We start from the raw sequence: 21,640 nt of genomic DNA on the forward strand, positions 1-21,640 counted from the left end.
CAGTCACGTACTAATTCATTTGCAGTTTTCGGATGTGTTTGCTTACTGTGTAGCTGTTATATTATTTTCTGTTTGCTGCTCATGGTTGATTAGTCTCTGCTATAACGTGGTTCCAGCCAGACGTCTCTTAAAACTGCATTGTACCACCTAAGCTCTTATTCTGGTGTTTCACTACTCTACATTTCTAAATTAGCTCACCGTAAGCATTGCTTTTCCGTCTTCTCCTTTTCTTCATTTTTTTGTGTCACATGATTAGATACTCCTGGTCCACCTTTAATGATAACGATTACTTGTCAGGAGTGTAGCTTATTCGCCATCCTGGAGGCGAGGATTAGTGACTTAGAGGATTGGTTCCGCACCGTGTTTAGCTGCGCTAGCCAGCCAGCTGCAGCTAGTAGGTGGCGTGGAGCAAGTAAGTTTAGCGTCTAGCATTCCTCCGGTATAGTTCCCGAGCAGCTGGGAAAGCAGGGAGGATGGGAGACTGTTTGACATAGATGCATGTACTGCTGGGAGCTCCTCCAGTTCCTTGGTCAGACGAGCTTGAGGCCATTTTTACACTGAGGCAGATACAATGACGTCATCAACAAGCGTTATCGCGATTGTTTGATTGAGTCCATATATACCGTATATACCGTAGGCCAAATTTATACCGTCTACCACTTGCACTGCAAATATTTATATATTCTCCCTCTCTTCTTACCTTCTTCCGGCAGTCCTTTCAGCAGACGGGTTGCACACTTTGCTGAGTTCATCCTTTGCTATTGTATGAAATGTGGTCGAGTGAGGTGTGCTGATGTCGGAATTTATAACAAGATGTAGCCTGTAATTTGAAGAACCACATAAATTCAACCAAATGTGGAATTTGTGCACAAGTTGCTTTTTTTTTCATTGAGGCTGTGTCTAAATTAAGAATAGTGAGAGAAAAGAAGCTTGAAAGGCTTTTCTCTCCTTTGGAGGTTTGAAAATAGACTGCTGGGGGGGCGGGGGGGGGGGGGGGGGAATATCTAGTTGCTGTAGATCTGAGCGTATTATTCCCACCCATTATGCAAATCGTCTGTCAAATTCAAACATTCATCGAATGATACGTCCTTTTCGTTGAGACACTTTAGCAACCTCTTTAGCGTCTCCTCCCCCCAAAAGACCTCATTGCGGTCCTTGGGGTCAACTTCCACACGTGCTTCCTTGCTCCGAAGGTCTGACACAGGTGCTGTTTGGATGGATTCCGTCTGGATCGCTACGTGTCAGAATAGATAGGACGTCTCCTCACTCGTACCCGCTTTGTGCTGCTTCATGAGGCCCGAAGGTTAAAGGTGACAGAACTGTAATCACCCCTCAACGGCGGAGGGATGGAGCCGTTAATTCACAGCATCACAAACAGGGGGAAAAATACCTTAAATGGACTGGCCTGGGCCCGCACACGCACATTCAGCTTCAGCACTGATGTGAGAAGAGGGAACATGAAAAATAAAAAAAACCTCAGAGTTTTTCTCTCACCAGAGGATCTGAAGAGAGAATTAGCCATGCACCATTTCCTCCCCTACTCCTGTGCAGACTGTTCTGCACTTCAAGCATCCTCACAGCTACGCACATTTAATGTTTTAATGCTTTTTATGCGGCTCTTTAATTTATTTATAGATGTGTGGAAAGGGGACAGTCCAGCATATTTTTTAAAGGGCATTTGACCTGAAAATGTCATTTTTGGGGGGTATTTTTTATCTTCTATAGTTCCAGAAAGAAGGACATACATTGGATGTACACGTAAAATAACAGCCATACACAAACTGTATGTTTCTTTTTGAATATAAGATGTGTGTTAATGTGCTTGAGAGACAGGCCATTGTCTGCAGACATATATGAGCACGCTAACACGAGTGTCCTCCTTCTCTCCCCACCCGCTTTTTGCCTAAATAATACAGGGGATGACCACGCCCCCTTGAGCCTGGTAGTCCAATGGCAAACGCGCGTCTTGTCAAGCGATATCCCCGCCAGCCAATCTTGTTGCTCCCGGCGATCCGTGCGAACCGGATGCCCTCCCCTTTTTTTCTTGAGCCGCCGACGTAGACGTCATGCGTGGATTTCGGGCACCGGCGCTCATTCGGTGTGGAGTTGCTCCCGGACGGAGGAGAGTGAGAATAGTCTCTCGTGGAACGTGGAGGAGATTGCCACATTATGCGCGTTTGGACTATTGCCGTGAGTATGTGCACATGACTCGAGTGGAATTTGTAAAATGAGATTGTGGTCAAATTGTAATGGAATGTGGCGCGTGAGTGTGGGATTTTTTTTTTTTTATATAAAGAGCAAACCAGCAGATATGAAAAAAAAAATCTCATCATAAGAACTACCGCCTGACTGTGTGGAAAATACCAGACATTTAATTAGCCACGCTGCAACTTCTCCGATGCTTCCGGAGACGCGTCCACGCGTGGTGCATGTTGAATAAGAGATGCATGCGTGTAAAGTTTTTTTTTTTCATCTTCTCCTCCGAACAGTTTTAATTTGGATTAATTTTCACTCCCGTGTTTCCCCTCGAGTGTCAAAGTGCGCGAACGGCTGATAAATGGTGGCTATTATTTTTCAGCTTGAACAATGCGCGCCGGCTTTGTGCGGGACCATCTGTCATTGTATCGACATTACAGCAGAGCCCCACTCCCAAGGAGAAAAAAAAAACATCACCCACACCCACAAACACATACTTAAAGAAAGGGAGAGAGAAAGAGAGAGAGAGACACCTGAAGAACAGACAGCGATCATTGAGAGCCACCACCCGTCTATGACCACGCCATGACGCATGGTGTCTGATATATCCCCTGCAAGAACACTACTAATTCAAAATGTTCACAAATCTTAACCACGGGAATTGTGTCATGCTATAATGCAGCAGCGTCTCTGGGGGAAAAAAATACAACAACAACAAAAAAAATAGTGCAGAACAAAGTGTCCAGACTCTGCGCATCTGACTCGACTGAAATGGCTCGACTGCCATTTTTTTTTAAACAGGGCGTCCACTCTTTAGTAGCTAAATTCACCGTCATCAGCAAGAGAGCTTCCTTTCAAAAAAATAAAATAAATAAAAATGGCCATGTCGATGAGCACTAATATGCCTGACAGTTAATGAGGCAGTGTCCATAAATTATTCTGCCATCTGGAATATCTTAAGTCTTCTAGACGCTGAGTGCGGCATTGTATTAAACAGTGCATTGAACACAGCATGATTTAATGAAACGACACAATGTGTTGGCTTTTATTGAGAAACTATCCTTCACTTTAAGTTTGAGTGCGTCTTCAGAAAAAAAACAAAAAAAAAACTACTGGGTTAATTACAGTGGAATCCCCAAAGTCGAACACTGTTTGACTTCCAGATTTTCTCATTTCAAAGCAATTTTTTTCCCCCATAGGCTATAATGTAAAGAAAATTATTCTACTCCATTCTCAAAAACAAGTATTGACTCGTAACAGTCATACAGGGCTAAAGTTAACCACTGTTTACTAACACTGAAATTAAGTAGAACGACTCAACAACTTCCATCCATCCATTTTCTGAGCCGCTTCTCCTCACTAGAGTCGCGGCCCTGCTGGAGCCAATCCCAGCTATCATCGGGCAGGAGGTACACCCTGAACTGGTTGCCAGCCAATCGCAGGGCACACATAAACAAACAACCATTCGCACGCACATTCACACCTAGGGGCAATTTAGAGACTTCAATTAACCTACCATGCATGTTTTTGGTATGTGGGAGGAAACCGGACTGCCCGGAGAAAACCCACGCAGGCACGGGGAGAACATGCAAACTCCTCACAGGCGGGGCCGGGGATTGAAACCCGTTCCTCAGAACTGTGAGACAGATGCTCTAACCAATCGCCCACCGTGCCGCCGACTCAACAACTTGAAGATGCATAATGGAGAAGGAACAGGAATTTTCAGATTTTATTTAATTTTTTTCGTTTTCACCGAGTATCATTTTATAGGTGCTGCAGAATTAATAAGTGTACTATAAAAGTATATTTACATTAGCAACTGCTTGATAAAACGATTTTAGTGTGTTTAGTATGTGATTTATATTACTGGTATTGATCATATTGTTTTGAGAAGGTTGACGTATATTGAAGTTCATTTTCTGGTTAAGACGGTTGTCATCGGACTTTGCCTCTTTGATATCAATGGTAGCATTCTGTGATGGCGTTGCACACAAAAAATCAGAAAATCCTTCGGACCAGTCATTCACCACCCTTTCGTGGGCGAGATCATGTTGTTTCACTGAATTACAGAAGTTCAAAAATTATTACTTATTTACTACAAATATATATTTGTTCATCTATCTATACAAGTGACGTATAGTGACAGGCAGAACAATGTAATGCTCTTCCACTCTATGGCATACAATTAACTTTTATACCCGTGATTATTGAAGTATACACAGTAGTAGTGTACTTTTTGTGACTGTTGTATGGTCATGGTCGAGTTTTCTGATGTAAAATTTGTGCCTTGGCTCAGTAAAGTTTGGCAAACACTGCTGCAGATGCTCACTCAGCATAATGGTGGTTGTAACGCCAGATGATTTTGGATGAACAAAGTGTACCACTTTGGGGGCCTTCCACTTTGGAGATTCCGCTGTAAATCGACAGGGAATCGACAGCGGATGTCCGAAAGCACATCTGTTTTAATACAGTTTGGGCTCGTGGGTGGATGCTGGCGTATCCTGTCCTCACCCGCTGCAGCAATGATGCTATCTCCCGTGTAGCCCATTATCACGTATGAGCAATTTCATCCAGCTGAGAGGCTCTGAAGTGCGGCCCGCCGCAGTTGTTTCCCAAAACCTTCCTGGCACTAAGACTCGTGAAAATCTACGTTGTTATCATTAGGGAGTCTCATCACATGACTCCAAGCAGATCCACTTCCTGCCGTAATCAACTACTGAATACATGCATGAGGGAGAAGAAAAATGTGTTTCCCCCAACCACCTTTCTCCTTAGTCTACTCAGTCATTAAAACTTAAGTCAATTATTTCTGACTCAACTGCAAGAGCTATACAGGGAGGCCGCGTTTATTGCGGGGGATGTGTTCCAAACCCACCCGCAATAGGTGAAAATCCATGACATATTTGAACACACCCAAACATTGCAAGCATAAAATGTATGGAAAATACTGTACGTATTGTAGTTTCTGTATGTTAGATATGCGCCTTTAAGAGGCAGGCCTGGTGGGGTAGCATGTGCGTGTCTGTGTGTGGCTGACAGCAGCTCCTGTGCGAGTGTGTTTTGTGTTCTGCCGGTGTTCAATAAACGGCTGAAAAGGGCATCGTCCGTCGACTGTGGCTCTCCTTTTCAAAATGGAAGGTTATTACAGTAAGTATACTTTAAAAATGAATATACAGAATAATACAGTGGTGCCTTGAGATACAAGTGACTCGACTTCGGTTTTTTTAGATACGAGCCATCGTTCAGACGATTTGTCGCTTTGACATGCGAGCGCAGACTTGAGATACGTGCGCTGTATGGTGGCAGTGAACTCAACTCACTTCACAACAAGAAGCATTTTGGCATTTAGTGAACAATACTTCAAAAAATAGAGTTCAAGCTGTTTGTTTCCACTCCCAGTTGAAATTTACACTGTCAAACTAAACAGAACAAAGAGAATTACATGTTGTGTATTTAAAACAAAACACATAGTTTAGCCTTTCAGTCCGCTAGTTTATTGCTAACATTAAATAGTATTTGTATTGAGGTCCAGCACCAGATTAAACACAAAAAGTGCAGCAACACAGGTAGGCAGACAATATAACAGTACTTGCAGTCATATATTCTTTATCCTCTGCAGCGAATAATATTAGTGCAGTACTAATGAACTGAAAAGAGTTGAGACGTCTCAATGAATAGTATATCCGTATGTCTGATTTACATTGCCCCAGGTGGACAATTCTATTGAATTATTTAATTACTCTCTGTTTTTATAAAGTACACTATTATGGATTGCTATTTTTCCATCATTTTTTTCCTTTTTTTTTGATAAGACTGGAACGGATTAATGGCAATTCCATTCATTTCAATGGGAAAAGATGATTTGAGATTTGAGTGTGTTGAGTTGCACGTGTGGTCACGGAACACATTCAACTTGTATGTCAAAGCGCCACTGTATAGCAGTGCGCGATTGATGAACCACAATACAGCGGCGGGACACCGTAAAGTCATGATGTCCAGTGGGCTGGAACCAAAAGTGGAAATAGACTTAGAATTTCTGTGTTTTTCTGTCTTTTTCTTCCATGCCAGACTTCATCCAGGGACCCAAAGAGGCAGGCATGTCGGGGGCCCGCTAGCACAGACCACTTGGAAGGCGTGAAGGCCCTCACAGGTAAAAGACGTCAGACGGTCAACAAGTTCAGAGCAACCGTGTCCATATGTGTGTTTAGTGCTTCCCTGTGTAAATGAAAAGGTTAGGTAATGGAGACCCCCCAGACGTCGTGGCATACTGCCCATCCAGATGAGTGGATGACCTCCGACCTTATGTCTAGCCACAGGCTCATGTCTGCCAGGGTCAAGCCAGTTGGCTTTCAAGGGCCTAACGGAGTTTGACATTTGAACCGGTGCTCCTTTTGCTTAATTAAGAAACTCTTACGTCGTGGGTGTGTAATTTTCCCGCGACTTAGGGATCAGTCGGTCGGGAGGCGAGCGAAACCCGTTAAACTTGGAACATCTGCTCTCGGTTTCGGTCTCCGTCCATGCCCAATAAAAGTCCCCGACATTCCCAGCTCCTTTACGAGACGCCGCGGCTGCTTTAATCATGGCGCGGCGTAACCCTGTCCTCGCACAGGCGGGTGCTCTCGGGTCCTGTCGCAACACGCTCGCCATTATGCGGTCACGCCAGAAACTCCCCATGGAAATTTTGGAATCTTTCCCATTGTTCTTCAAGGAAAGGGGGGCTTTCATATGGAAGTGGGGAACGCCGGGAAATGACAGGCATTCTTTGTGGACTGTTTGAAAATAAACTGATGCCTCCTCGTTTTCCTCCTGACAATTAGACACAGACTTGAAATGAGGACACACTTAAAGCTTTAACAGAGGAATTTTCTCATGTTTCTGTGTGCAACGTGGAGCTTGGCTCTACATTTTTGTCCTTTTTTGTCCTCATATTGCCTTATCTAACCCCACCACCAACACCCCCTCCCAACCGCCCCCGGGTTCAAACAAGCCTGCTGCTTGAGCTCTGCTTTATGAGGTGTGACAGAGAGGTCTGTCTGCCCAGACTGCCTGTGCAGACTGGAAACGTAAAGCTTTACATTGGGGCTGGCTGCGGTCGCTTTGGGGAGGACTTAAACTCACTTCACCCCTATACAGGCCCTCTTATACAGGAAGTGGCGCTATGCTGCTGAGTTGGCATGAAAGTGTGTGTAGGGTTGGGGGTGGGGGTGCAGGATCCTAATTACCCACACGGTTTCTACTTTTCTTAAATGACAGACAAAACATACAAAAGCAGATGTTCTTTTTTTGTGCAAATTCTAAACATGTTGGTTGTAATAATAATTTGGTTCCAGGTGCTCTTCCTTCCTACTTCCTATTTGGGATGAAATAGCAGCTTTTATTCCTTCTATCCAACCAGTCTCGCAATATCACAGGGCAAAACTCACACCTTACACCCCACCCCCTTCCCCATCTCTTACGGTCCCTTTTCTTCCTCCTACTTCTCCCTTTTTCCCCACTGGGTCGACGGTAGTTCCCAGGTATTTGACCAGTGTAGCGTTGCCAAGAGGTTGCTTGTTCGTTCCTCCGTGACACAAAGGCAGCGTGCCTCCAGCAGGGGGATGAAAGAAAAAGGGGCTGTGCAGCCACTCCTTTTTACAATGGGAGTCCTTCTTAGCGAGGCTGTAGAGCAAATAACCACCTTTCTCTTTTTTTTAACAACTTCTCACAGTAGAAAGCGCTCCGTTGTGTGTACTTGTTAGTGTGCGCACACAAAGAGGACCGGATGTTGTTTACATCATTTAGAGAACGTTTAAATTTTTCTTACAGTATAGTGTAGCATTGTAGCAAGATTGAGTTTTCCTATTTTAATTAAGCAAAAGTAAATTCATACAAGCAGTAAATAGTAATAATAATTATTCATCATTTAAAAATATATTTCAAAATAATTTAATAGTGTCTTTGGAAAGTCACTGTGCACTTATTTTTATTAACAGACATGTTTCAATAGAGAACACAGGAGGTACATACTGTTAGCCTGATAGCATAATTGCCTGAGTCATTTTTGAAAATGTTCAGAAAACAAGAAGAAAATAAGTAAATAAATAAACACAACAAATTCACCAAACAAGAAGAGTCCAGTTGCCTTGATCCAACCTTTGCGGATTACCATGACCCGGATGATTGAGAATCAACATAGACATAAAGACATAGACATTTAGCAAGCGTATTATTTTTTTATTGCTATTGTGACCGTAAATTAAAATTGCAATTATGGTATTAAACTAACGATAATCTATATTGAAAAGAATACAGGAGGTACATAAGTATTCTATATTGAAATATTTCTGTTAATTAAAATATAAGTGCACAGTGACTTTCTAACCACCCGTTTAAAGGTGATTTGAGAAAATAATTATTTCGTACCAATATTTTAATATTTATTCTGATTCAAATTGGCCATTTAAAACAACCATCTAAAAAAATTATTTCATAGAATATACTGTTGCACTTCATGTGTAATCTTATAGTAATGCCAAAATATACAATATTCACAGGCAAAAAGGTTTAATTATATTCAAAAGATTAAAGGTTATGTTTATGTTTGTCATCATTTAGTACATTTGCTGACTGAAAAAGTATTCATCGGATTATGTAAAAAAAAAAAATAATAATTGTGGAAAATTTGGGGCATATTCAGTTTGGATTGGATTTTAGATTAGATTTTGCCTATTTACTCACTGGATAATGCCTGAATCTGAACGAATTCAGGCATGGGCATCTATTAAAGCCGGGCACTCTACTAAGTTCCATTGTAGTTTATTGTGTGATAGATGATAAAAGATTTGAGTGTTAAGAGTCCCCATCAATCTATGCCCTACATTATCACATGCTCCCTGTTGAATTATGCACTCTGCACTGAACTACTGGAGCTCAGTGGACTGTTATCATCTCATGTGGTTGTCAGGGGGAGGGAGCGGAAACCACAGGAGTCTTTTTATGGCTCCAGCTCCAGAGACAACCTGTTCTCAGGCACCTCTCTGCTGGCACTTTTTTATGACATCATAAATTCTTCTATTTCCTCTGACCGGCCCTAGGTGGGTAGACATACCTGGTCAGTAATTGTCTGTCTGCCCCTCTCATCTGTCAGCCTCCCCTCTTGCACAGCCGACTTCCTCCGGCAATACATCGTGGTGCCTGAAGTTTTCTCAGCACTTTAGCTGCCTTCTGGGTCCCCTTTTTTTTTTTTTTTTCAAATTTAGGTCAGTGACCTTTCTGCATGCATGTGCACACCAAACGCTCAACAACAGCCTACTCTCAGACCTGTTGATACCTTTTGTTTGTCCAAATCTGGGAATGATGAGCAGAAAAGAAAGGATTACTGGGAAGAAAGGTGCTTTTTGTTGGGTGCGGGGTGGTTAAAGAAGAATAAGAAGCAGCACTGAGAAACATTCAACCTTCACATCCATCTGATGCATGCCCGAGTTTCCTCGAAAAGACAGGAACAATATGCGCACCAGCACGACAACATTCCTCAGGGGTTAAAAAGGTTAGGGGTCACCGGGTGACCCCACCCTGCCAATCAGTCCCAAGGCACCAGTGAGCTGTCTTTGTTTTTAGTTTATGTCGTCGCACTTGTTGAACACACTCCGCACCTTGTGTTACAATGTGCCCTTTGCTCTTTATTGGCGCTTTTACTGTCCCGCAATGCTCCCTTTAGCATGGTAAACATTGCTATTTTTAACATCTGAACCGATTTTTAAAACTCGAGACCCCACACATGATGAGAAAAAAAAAGGCAAGTGTGTGCTTTCCACTCTCATAGTGTGTGGTGTACTTGAGATGACCAACACGGCACACCACACAGCTAACAATAACTGCTGCAGTACCAAAACTGACCTGTGCGAGGCAACATGGTGTCACAAGGAATCTACACTGATGGAAAATACAAAGAAGAAGAAAGAGTTATAGTAGAAGAAATAGAAGTAGTTAAGCTAACTTTTAGCTTCTCTGGTAACGTTATACAAACACTCAAGACAAGCAATTGCTCCTCTATTTGTGTCAGCGATTGCCCTAATTGGCTATCTTCCCATTTCTCGTCACAATCACGGAGTCTGTAGTAGATCGTACGATTACCTGAACATCGTAAATATTGAACCAGTTTAACATTCACGATTGTCGGCCCTGAATCTTTTCAGAGCAGATCGGGAGAAAACCGTCTTAACACACACCACACCACAGGATAATCGCGTAGGATAATTTTTTTACAGCAGTAATTGGTGTGAAAAGTGTGGTACAGGTACCCCTCATGGTACGCGGGCTTCCTCTTGTGGTACCTTTAGAATCATTGAATTAAATGTTCAAACTGAATAATGTTGCAGTGGTTTAAACTTTTATTATTTTATTTTTTATTTTTTTAATCCAGTACAATACATTTGTTAAGTACTGTTCAGTTGTATTTAACTTTTAAGTACAGTATATTTTTGTATTTAATCTATTAGAACAGTTTGTTTTCACATTTATTTAAGTGAAAAAAAAAATTTATTTGAAAGATGAACAATTCTTAAATTAGGCCCCATTATAATTATGTGTGTACCCACCTTTAGATGTCAGGCTTTGTGTTTTTGGTTTGTTGTATAGTTTATAGTTATACAATTTGATTGAGTTGACTTTTTTTTTTTTTGGTAATTTTTGTACTATGAGACAGGCTACATGCAATCAGCAGTCAAAACTAGATGCTTCACATTAGAGCAGACTGAGTCTTTGTGCAGGTTTGCCTTTGTGTGTGTAGCCAGAACTACATATGGACGAAAAGAACCGCAGACTGTAATTACTGCGCATACTTTGAATATTTCGGTCGTATTTTATGAAAACTGTGGTTTATGTTCTATTTTCACTGGGAGCAGCAGCGCAGCGCATTTAGACACCGTCCCGCCTTTAAAGTGAAGCATATGCATGTGTAGGCATTTTAAGAGGGGGAGTGAGGGGGATGTATGAGGCCCCCAAAGGCAATCCGCAGGTCTGGAAGTCATTAAGTGCAAATGTACAGTATAGACTGGACATGCTGTAACATTAAAACCTCGCCCACTGCTGCATCAGACCACCCCAGAGACAAACCACTGGCACCTCCTCTTCCCCACCCCCTCGTCCATGGCTCACCTTCTGGGGAAGTGCATTTTGGGATTTCCGGAAGATACTCCAGAAATTAATCAGATCAGTGAGCAACTACTGGATTAATTGCACTAGTGTGTTTTGCATTTTCACCACAGAAAGGTGTTATTGATGACAAAGAGGAATAAAAGTTTAAAATTGCCAATAGATGCCTCAAGATGGCGCCGAAGCACTATCCTATCAGACAGAGCTTTGGCTTGTCTAACAGAAACTCTTCCCCTCACTTCAACATAGTTCCTTGGCACCAAGATGCCACAGGATGACACCAAATAGGCAGGGTTTTCAGCAAATAATGGTCGATAGGTGAATTTGCAAGTAGTGAAAACTATTTGGCGGTGAACTTCTATCTACACTTAGGAGTGCTAAAATGTTACTTAAAAGATTGCCAGTTCATAAAGGTTTGACTCCGGAACAATTCATTTGACATTAGACCAACTTTGACGTTAACAAGCGCCGCAGTATGGATTGTTTTCAACTCTATGCAGAAAGATTTGCCTACTTGCACATCACTGCATTCTACTCCTACTGTTCTACAAACATTTTACTTTCGCTAATTCTCACTTTCTTGTGTTCCCATTTCTTGCTGTAAGATGACTCTAATCCTCTGAATTTTATCATCCGCAGTAAATCTCCTCTTGGTTGAGGAAAGGAGAAGTTGCAAATGAAAGCCTATCTGGCTGCAGCTGCGGAAGCGCTCCAAAGATCGCTTATTGTCGGGAACAAAAAGAGCCTTTTTTATTTTGTCTAGCAGCTGACGCCTCTTCCCACCCACTTCTCCCAGATCCGCTTTTGTCGCTCGCCTAGAGTGGCTCGCCTGGGGAAGAGTGAAAAGTTTCCTGGTGCCGCACTTGATAGATGAGTAGTGCACGATGAAGCTGCATGGTGGTTTGTTAGTGATAGGCTGTGGCAGTAGTGGCCTGCCTGCTCGCCATATGGTGCAATTATCTGCTATTTCAAAAGATTATCTCCCTCCATCAATGTAGCATTTAAGTGTGTGTGTACATGTGTGTGTTATGATCTTTGGTTTTAACCCCTGGTTTATGCTAGGTTAGCTATGTTCTCCTCCTCTAGCCTCTGCCCCCCCCCCCCCCCCCATATATATATATATATATATATATATATATGGGAGCCTCTCTCCAACACCAAAAAAATATTCAGCTGTAGAGAGGCGGGGAGGGTGAGACATTGAGGTGCACTGAGGGAGGGGAGTGGATTAACAAGAAATGGCGGGCTGACACGAGGGTTGCCATGGCAAAGACCCCATTTCTCCTCTCCATCGACCTGCCCATTTTTCATCCGAGGTCTCATTGTGGGGTGAGGGTGTGACTCTCCTATCTCATGTTTAGTTTCAAAGTAAACAAGGTGGATATCGACACCAAGGATTCCTGGTTTAAAAGCACAGCACACTACAGCTGTGCGATATGTTTCTATTTTAATATGAAACATGGGTGGGAAAACTTTTGTGCTCACGGGCCACATTTTATGTGTAAGAACAGACAGCTGGGCGAGGTCATTCGTAGAGAGATAAGAAAGTTAAAAGGGGCATGTAGAATATTTAAAATATTTTATTAATGAAATAATTATTTCCAATGTTTAATTGTTACTTTACAATTTTAGGGAAAAACACCAAAATTAATGAAGACCCCCTAAAAATGTCCTTAAGCACCCCCTAAATGATTTGGTTGTGTAAAAACATATATATATATATTTTTTAAAACATTTTTAGTTTTGCCAAGCCCCACCCTACTCACACACACGCACACCAACCAACCCATTCGACCCCAGATAAGTGGAAAAAAATGGATGGATGGATGGACCCCAAGATGGCCAGCCTTATTGCCTGCATGAGCTAGTGTAAGAGTCTCTGCACGAAATGGTAGTGGGAGCACTTTGTGAGAACCAACTGACCTATCACCATCCAACACAGCACATGGCTGCCATTTTCTCATCAAAACACTACCCCTCTTATCGTACTCCACTGGAACATCGGCACATTCCTCTTCTGAATGTAGGTCAGCATACAGTGGTGACAAAGAGACATCTCTCTTGCTGAGCAATGAGCAATGAGCTCCTTACGGGACTTTTGATGCCACATGTAGAGACTACATCTGCCATCTCTACAGATGCCTTCAACTTTGAAGTGCTCAAAGAAAAGGTCAACTCAGGGGTTTCCATGGAGTTGGTATCGCACAAAACTGTCTCGGGCAGATCCACTAAAGTGGAATCCCCAACTTCTCCATCAGCATCAACATGTTCGACAGCCTCTCTTGACTGGAGACAAGAAAAGGTTCAGTTTTCAATCTCGGACAATCCCTGAATTGATACGTTTCTGTGAGATAAAGTCTTAGGGGGGTCTTTGGGAAACTAATAAAAAAGGCACTAGAGCACTGAACAAATGGGGTTTGAACGTTTTCTTAAATTAAGTTGGGAGAACAAAATTTGAAAATCAAAATCAATTTGATCGAAATGATAGGTGCCGAAACGAAATGTATCAAAGGACCATGAAACGATATGGTGTTCTGCCAAGTCTTGAGGTTGGTTATGAAATTTCCCACTAAAACCTAACATAACGCCAGTATACTTGGAACAACAAAATTTAACAAAGAAATGGGAAGCCTTTTTTTATTTCATGTGCTGGACAAGGACATAGCATTACTATGCACATCCTATGCCACCTTTCAACATTTCATGGAAAATCGGTGGTGTAGTTTTTGCATGATCCTTCTAACACACACACCAAACAATGCCTCTCCCCTTTGTGCTTTCGTGCTTGGCAGAGGTAATGAGAACCTTGTTTCATCCGACAGGCAGTTAGTGTTTTACATTAATGTTTTATTTACAATAAATGGAGCTTCCTATAGTCTAATGTATTTCTTTCTCGCATTAACAGAGGGATGGAGTGTGCACAAGCAGTAACTCAAAGAGCCAATTGTCTCTCCTTTATGGCTTTCTGAATTATAGCTGCAATAACGTGATGCATTTCTCATCCGTGGGGCGGAGAGCATGTTGGCGCGGTGGGCTGACATTTGCCTCCCGCCCCAACAGAGTAATGGATTCAGCCCCCCTTCTGCTCATTGACATCAGTAACCTAAGCTGATAAAAAGGGGGGTAACAAATGTTCATAGATGCGCGTTGGGCACCCTGACGTCAGCCCCGGCCGGCGCAGCGCGGCGGGGTGACACTGCTGATAGTTGTTCCCCTCGGAGCAAAAGCCCGCTTGTGACAATAGGAGCTCTCACCGGATGAAAGGCCAGCCTGCATTGTTCCCCCGGTTTAGATGTCCATAAGAACCATGACAGCCTTTAATATTATTCTGACCAATGTCGTGCCTGACAGTGTTTATTACAACAGAACATGTCGGTTTCAGAATTTCTGAGGAAAAGGACAATGATGGAGGTTGTTTTTGATCATTTCCATCCTCCATCCACACAACAATGACATTTTTCAATTTGTCCTATGATTAACTTCGCCAAATGTAATTGTGTTTTTAAGCTATTTCAATGGAATGTGAGAATTTCTCACTTTCTTTGAATGGTCTGAGCTCCTATTTCCATGCCAGATTAATGCTGCTCGGGGAGTTGTGCCATAAACCATACACGGATGTTGACTAACTTCCTACAGCTGATGTCAAGACGTTGCTTCAACACAGAGTTCCACACAGCAAGAATTCTTAACCACCAGTGAATCAATTACTATGCCTATTCCTAGTTTGAGGCAATAAAATTATTTTGCAAGGAGTAACGATAGACTTTTTATTCCCCCCCCACACACACATACACACACACACACACATTTTCCTAAATTACCTAAATACCCGGAGAAAACCCATGCAAGCACGGGGAGATCATGCAAACTCACAAAAAAGGGCCGTAGCCAAGATTTTAACCTGTGACATTCACTGCGAGGCAGACTTCCTAACCACTAGTCCCAGCGTATAAAGACTATGTCTAATAATCCCTGCATAATCATTTCACTTTGCTTGAATCTATCTTTTCATGTTTTTATTTTTCCCTGTGGAGCCTATACCCAGTAAGACAGCAGTTTGTGTGCTGTCTGTAACAGCCTAAAATGCCACTAGATGGTGCCAAAGCTCCGTCTAAAAAGAAAGTAGTACATAGGTGTCAAGGCGCTATGTTGAAGTGGTACATCTCAACTGAGAGACACGCTTTGTATGTGGGTGAGGAGCTAAATTTAGCCTGGGTCATTAGGAGAAGAAATTACAAAAAGTCTGCCGCATATGCATGTACACTAGCATCTTTTCGAAATAACATCATCTGTGAGCCATTTGTTTTTATGGGTCATGTTGTATTATGAGTTAGAAATACGTTGTTGTTACAATTCAGGGTAAAAACAAACATTTGTCTGCTGTGTTTTTTAGGTATCAACCAGTTTTTCACTGAAGATGACGACTTCAAAGAGATCTGATCCAGGTGGTAGCATGGCGAAAATGCAATACAGTGAACCCCCGTTTATCGCGGGGATACGTTCCACATCTACCTGCAATAGGTAGAGGTTTGCGATATACAAGGACCGCATGAAAATATTTTTAAATAGCTAACAGGCTAACTGAAATTAGAATAGATTTCACGGTAATTATAAACATTCAGACTGGTACTTTAACAGACATTGTGCAGCAACACATACAAGCGGAGCATATAACAATATTAATAGGCATGTATTCTCTCAAAAACTATTTCTGGAACTCATTTGGGGACCTTCTGTGGGCCTTTTTGCTCTCAATCACCCTGCGTCTCTTCCAGTAGAGCTCAGTCCTGCTTGGAATGTTGTGGCATAATGTGGTACGACACTGAAGGCATACAACTCTAAATTCAGACTAGCCTGTACAGTATACAGTAAAAAACCATAAAAAAAAAAACAGTCACTGAAAAATTTGCAAGATAGCGGGGGAACACTGTAATGCAATAAAGCACCTTAGTTTATAGTCCAGATTAAGCACACATGAGTCATTAACCGCTCCTCCTCCGCGGTCTGAGCCACATCCTGTTCAGCGCCGCCATCCCGCTTGCCTCGGAGAACATTCAACGCTGTCGGTGAGTTTGGTATGGATCACATAGAAACCATCGACCGTTGACTGTGCCCCGAGGTTCGCCCCGACAACGTCAGCCAAGAGCGAAGAATGCCCCCCGGCCGTGACGGTCGGGCGAGTGGGCGCATGCAAAATCCCGAGGCACGCATTCCCCCCACACACAAGTCACACTGTGGTCACAATCAACATTCATTGCTGTCGCTGGGTTGGACTGTGTAGAAAAGCTCACTGAACAATGAGTGCAACTGTGGCCCAGATCTGCCTTGACTCCAGTCTCGGCCAACCACCCCAACCGCATGTGAAAGGCTGTGATTTCTTTATTTATTTCCTTCTTGTTTTTCACTTCTATATTCTTCTGCTGGGGAGTCTCGGGGAGCAGGAGAAATAGCGACACAAATAGACTTCTGGCTGCTCGCTTGTCCTTATCCACCTCTCGTCTAATTGGCGGTTCTGTGTGCAGCAAGGGGGAAGGAAGTGGAGTGAATGTGTAATCATTCGGAGCCTCTTCTTCTTCAGATGTTGCATCCCTCTCTTTTTTGTTTGCCTAATTATACAGTGCACTTGCTTAATTCCATGCTAACTGCCTGTCTTATGTTGGCAGTAATGGACCAGAGGAACAAATAAACGCTAGAATTAGTCGCGTTTGGAAGATAGTCTTTCCGGTACAGCTTTTAACAGGGTTGTTTTGGACTTTGCAATTGAGGATGTCCCATTGTGCGTGTGCGTGTGCGTGTGCTTGACTTTCGTGACATGCTCTCTGGTTTCCTCTGTGCATGTATTTGTGTGTGTCTAAACCAGGATTTCTCAAACTTGTTCAGCTCAATACCCAAATTAGAATGTATATACATTATCCTATCATGTGTAAATGTGTAGTATATGTCAATGTTATGGCAATACAAATGACTTTTCCAAGGTTTGGGGTCGCCCAGGAAATTTCATTTTTTCCATGAAAACACACTGTTGTATATACACTTTAACTCAAAAACATGGGGTCACTTAGAAATGTCTTATAAAAAAAGAAGAGAAAAAGAAACGCACCACTCTGTTTATGTATAAGTACAAACCTCAACTCCAATGAAGTTGTGACGTGTAAAACGTAAGTAAAAACAGAATACAGTTATTTGAAAATCCTTTTCAAACTATTGTTTATTATATTATTATATAAAATATTCACTCATTTTGAATTTGATGACTGTAGAGCATTCCAAAAAAACTGGGACAGGGGCATGTTTACCACTGCGTTACATCACTGTTCCTTTTAACAACACTCAATAAGCATTTGGGAACTGAGGACACGAATTGTTCAAGCTAAGTAGGTGGAACTCTTTCTTCCTTGATGTACAACTTCAGTTGGTCAACAGACCGGGGTCTCCGTTGTCGTCAATTCTGGACTGATAGCAGGCCAGTCTAGTTCTCACACTCTTTTACCACGAAGCCGCGCTGTTGTAACACCTGCAGAATGGGGCATGGCATTATCTTGCTGAAATAAGCAGGGACGTACCTGAAAGATATGTTGCTTGGAAGCCAACATATGTTGCTCCAAAACCTGTATGTACCTTTCAGCATTAATGGTGCTTTTGCAGATGTGTAAGTTACCCATGCCATGGGCACTAACGCACACACACACACATTTACATCCATCCAGCATCCATTTTCTGAGCCGCTTCTCCTCACTAGGGTCGCGGGCGTGCTGGACCCTATCCCAGTTATCATCAGGCAGGAGGCAGGGTACACCCTGAACTGGTTGCCAGCCAATCGCAGGGCACATAAAAAAACAACCATTCGCACTCACATTCACACCTATAGGCAATTTAGAGTCTCCAATTCATGCATGTTTTTGGGATGTGGGAGGAAACCGGAGTGCCCGGAGAAAACCCACGCAGGCACGGGGAGAACATACAAACTCCACCTAAGCGGGGCCGGGATTGAACCCCGGTCCTCAGAACTGTGAGGCTGACGCTCTAACCATATATATATATATATATATAAAGAGAGACAGACAGAGGGACAAACTGTATAAATATATATACAGTACTACTGTTCAAAAGTTTGGAAATTAAGCGTGAAGCGGCTGGGATGAGAATCAGCACCTCCAAATCCGAGACCATGGTCCTCAGTCGGAAAAGGGTGGTGTGCCCTCTCCAGGTCGGGGATGAGATCCTGCCCCAATTGGAGGAGTTCGAGTATCTTGGGGTCTTGTTCACGAGTGAGGGAAGAATGGAACGGGAGATTGACAGGCGGATCGGTGCAGCATCTGCAGTGATGCAGACTTTGTATCGGTCCGTTGTGTTGAAGAAGGAGCTAAGCCGAAAGGCGAAGATCTCAATTTACCGGTCGATCTACGTTCCTACCCTCACCTATGGTCACGAGCTGTGGGTCGTGACCGAAAGAACAAGGTCCCGGATACAAGCGTCCGAAATGAGTTTCTTCCGCAGGGTGTCCTGGCTCTCCCTTAGAGATAGGGTGAGAAGCTCAGTCATCCGGGAGGATCTCAGAGTAGAGCCGCTGCTCCTCCACATCAAGAGGAGCCAGATGAGGTGGCTCAGGCACCTGATTCAGACATGTTCCGGGCACATCCCACCGGGAGGAGACCTCGGGGACGACCCAGGACACGTTGGAGAGACTATGTCTTTCAGCTGGCCTGGGAACACCTGGGGATCACCCCGGAAGAGCTGGATGAAGTGGCTTGGGAGAGGGAAGTCTGGGCATCCCTGCTAAAGCTACTGCCCCCGCGATCTGACCTCAGATAAGCGTTAGAAAATGGATGGATGGATGGATGGAAATGAAATAGAAATGTCCTTATTTTCAGAAAAGAAATGCAGTTTTTGTTAATGAAGATAATCATGAATTGTCTGGGTGACCCCAAACTTTTTTAACTTGTATTGCCATAACCTTGGTCTATACTACACAGAAACTAACAAAAACATAGACAAGAACAGTCATGAGCTACAACAAACATGAATAGAAAATCCCTTAATGTTGCTTGATGATTAATGACATAGCTTACAGCATTTTACTCCCTACTCCCATAAAAGTGAACCTGCGGCCCATTTTGGACCTTGATACAAAGTTTGAGAAACCCTCCTTTCTTTAAATGAGTCATTCCATGTAGTGTCTCCATTCTTTCAAAATAAAGTCACACCTACAACACTGGTATCCGTTGTGAGTATTTTTATTTGTACATGACTTTTCTGATGGTATGTGCCCCCCCACCCCACTGTCATCAAGCGAGCCGTAACATCCATGGCCCTCTCTCGCCAGTCACTCTCTATTATTCATCAAAAAGCACTCTGTGCACTAGTGCAGAAGAGTGGAGGTGATGTAACTATGGCTACGAGCGTGCCTACGGACTGTCATTTTGGATGGATTCATGCGACAGGCGAAAAAGGTTTGTTCAGCTTTGATGGCAGTGCCAACAGCATGGAACCAGGATGAGGATGATGATGACTGCATGATTTGTAACAGAATATACAAATTAGTTTAAACATGTTCAAGTTCTCGTCCCAAGTTATGGATGATAAAGGGAAAATTCAACTCCATGTTAAAGCCAATAGTAATAAAAAATCATTCACATGCACATTTTCACAGATTCCAATGGAAAAAGGTCTCTCTAGCGCCATCTAGTGTTCACTTTGCACAGATGTAACGAGAAGCATGGGATGAGGTCAAATCATGGTTCTGACAATTTCCGTGCAGTTTACCAACTTCTACTGAGCCAAGGCAAATATTGCATTAGAAAAATCTCTAGGCACAACAGCAAGCAAAATCTTCAGTGTCAGGGGGCGGGGTTGGTTTTAGGGGGTTTAGGACAATGAACCTTAGCCATTAACACAAATTACCAAATATTTGGGGGAGGATTCAGGGGGGCTGAAATAGGCCTAGTGACGCCACTGAACCAAGTTAAAATATGTAGGTAAAGTAACGTAACGTATTTCCATGGAGCAGGCATCACAAAGTGTGACACAGTTTAAATTTGAATAAACAGTCCTTTGTATAAAAAAAGATGACATTAAATGGTCAAAACACATTAAAATGTGTAGCCTACGCGCATGACAGGAATGAAACAAAGAATAATCTTCAATTAAGGCACATCATGAAATGCCGAAATACATAAGCAAATTAAGACATCTGATTATGCCCAGATTAAGACACATTCACTGCCATTGACGGCTTTAGAAGTTAACTGGGAAGGCTGGCAGTGAATGAGTTTTAATAGAACAAAACATCCATCCATTTTCTGAGCCGCTTCTCCTCACTAGGGTCGCGGGCCTGCTGGAGCCTATCCCAGCTATCATCGGGCGGGAGGCGGGGTACACCCTGAACTGGCCGCCAGCCAATCGCAGGGCACATACAAACAAATAACCATTCGCACTCACATTCACACCTACGGGCAATTTAGAGTTGTCAATTAACCTACCATGCATGTTTTTGGGATGTGGGAGGAAACCGGAGTACCCGGAGAAAACCCACACAGACACAGGATGAACATGCAAACTCCACACAGGTGGGTCGGGGATTGAATCCCGGTCTTCAGAACTGTGAGACAGATGCTCTAACCAGTCGTCCAACGACGCCGCCTAGAACAAAACAACTTCTAATAAATTTTATTTACATATGATGTAATTTTACAAAAACTATTACTTGTGTGTATGTGTGTGTGTGTATATATATATAAACAACACAGGATATAACAATTATGAAAAATACCATAGATTATATGTAGTACAAATACACTACTACACTATTTGTACTATATAGTACAAATACATTGTTACTGTAATTAAGTACATTTTTCAGGTATCTGTACTGAAATATTTATTTTTCTGTCAACGTTTTACTTTTACTCCTCACATTTGAAAACAGAAATGTGTACTTTCCTTACCGTGTCAAAATAGGCTCTGACTTTTTCAACCACCATTGATGACGACAACTTGGAGATAAAGAAAAGACATTAATATAGAGAGGTACAGTCCTTAATTGATTGAGATCTTTGGGGTTTATGAGGCAGAAAAAATAGGGTTAGCAACGACATGGAGGAACGTGAACCAGGGTGTATGAAGGACAATGACGCAATAGATTCTGAGAAGCAAGATATTCCACATGAGTCCTGAATTAAGAGAATTGTTTGATGTTGTTTGCTACAAGAATGATTTCGTCTTGTGTCTTGTCTTATGCCAGTTTAAAAAGTACCAACTTCTGGCGTTAAAAAAAACCATCTCAATCTGAAAAAAATAAAAATAAATAAATAAC

At 42.6% G+C, this 21,640-nt stretch overlaps 1 long non-coding RNA gene across 1 annotated transcript; it reads left to right on the top strand.

Moving 5' to 3' along the window:
* The first annotated feature begins 2,074 nt into the window (after window positions 1-2,074).
* On the top strand, window positions 2,075-19,540 carry LOC133411954 (uncharacterized). Its single transcript, XR_009769709.1, has 3 exons — window positions 2,075-2,190; window positions 6,265-6,346; window positions 15,722-19,540. It is a non-coding gene; the product is annotated as an uncharacterized LOC133411954 (long non-coding RNA).
* The last annotated feature ends 2,100 nt before the right edge of the window (window positions 19,541-21,640 follow it).

Source organism: Phycodurus eques, chromosome 13 (genome assembly GCF_024500275.1).
Source record: "Phycodurus eques isolate BA_2022a chromosome 13, UOR_Pequ_1.1, whole genome shotgun sequence".
Classification (NCBI taxonomy): Eukaryota; Metazoa; Chordata; class Actinopteri; order Syngnathiformes; family Syngnathidae; genus Phycodurus; species Phycodurus eques.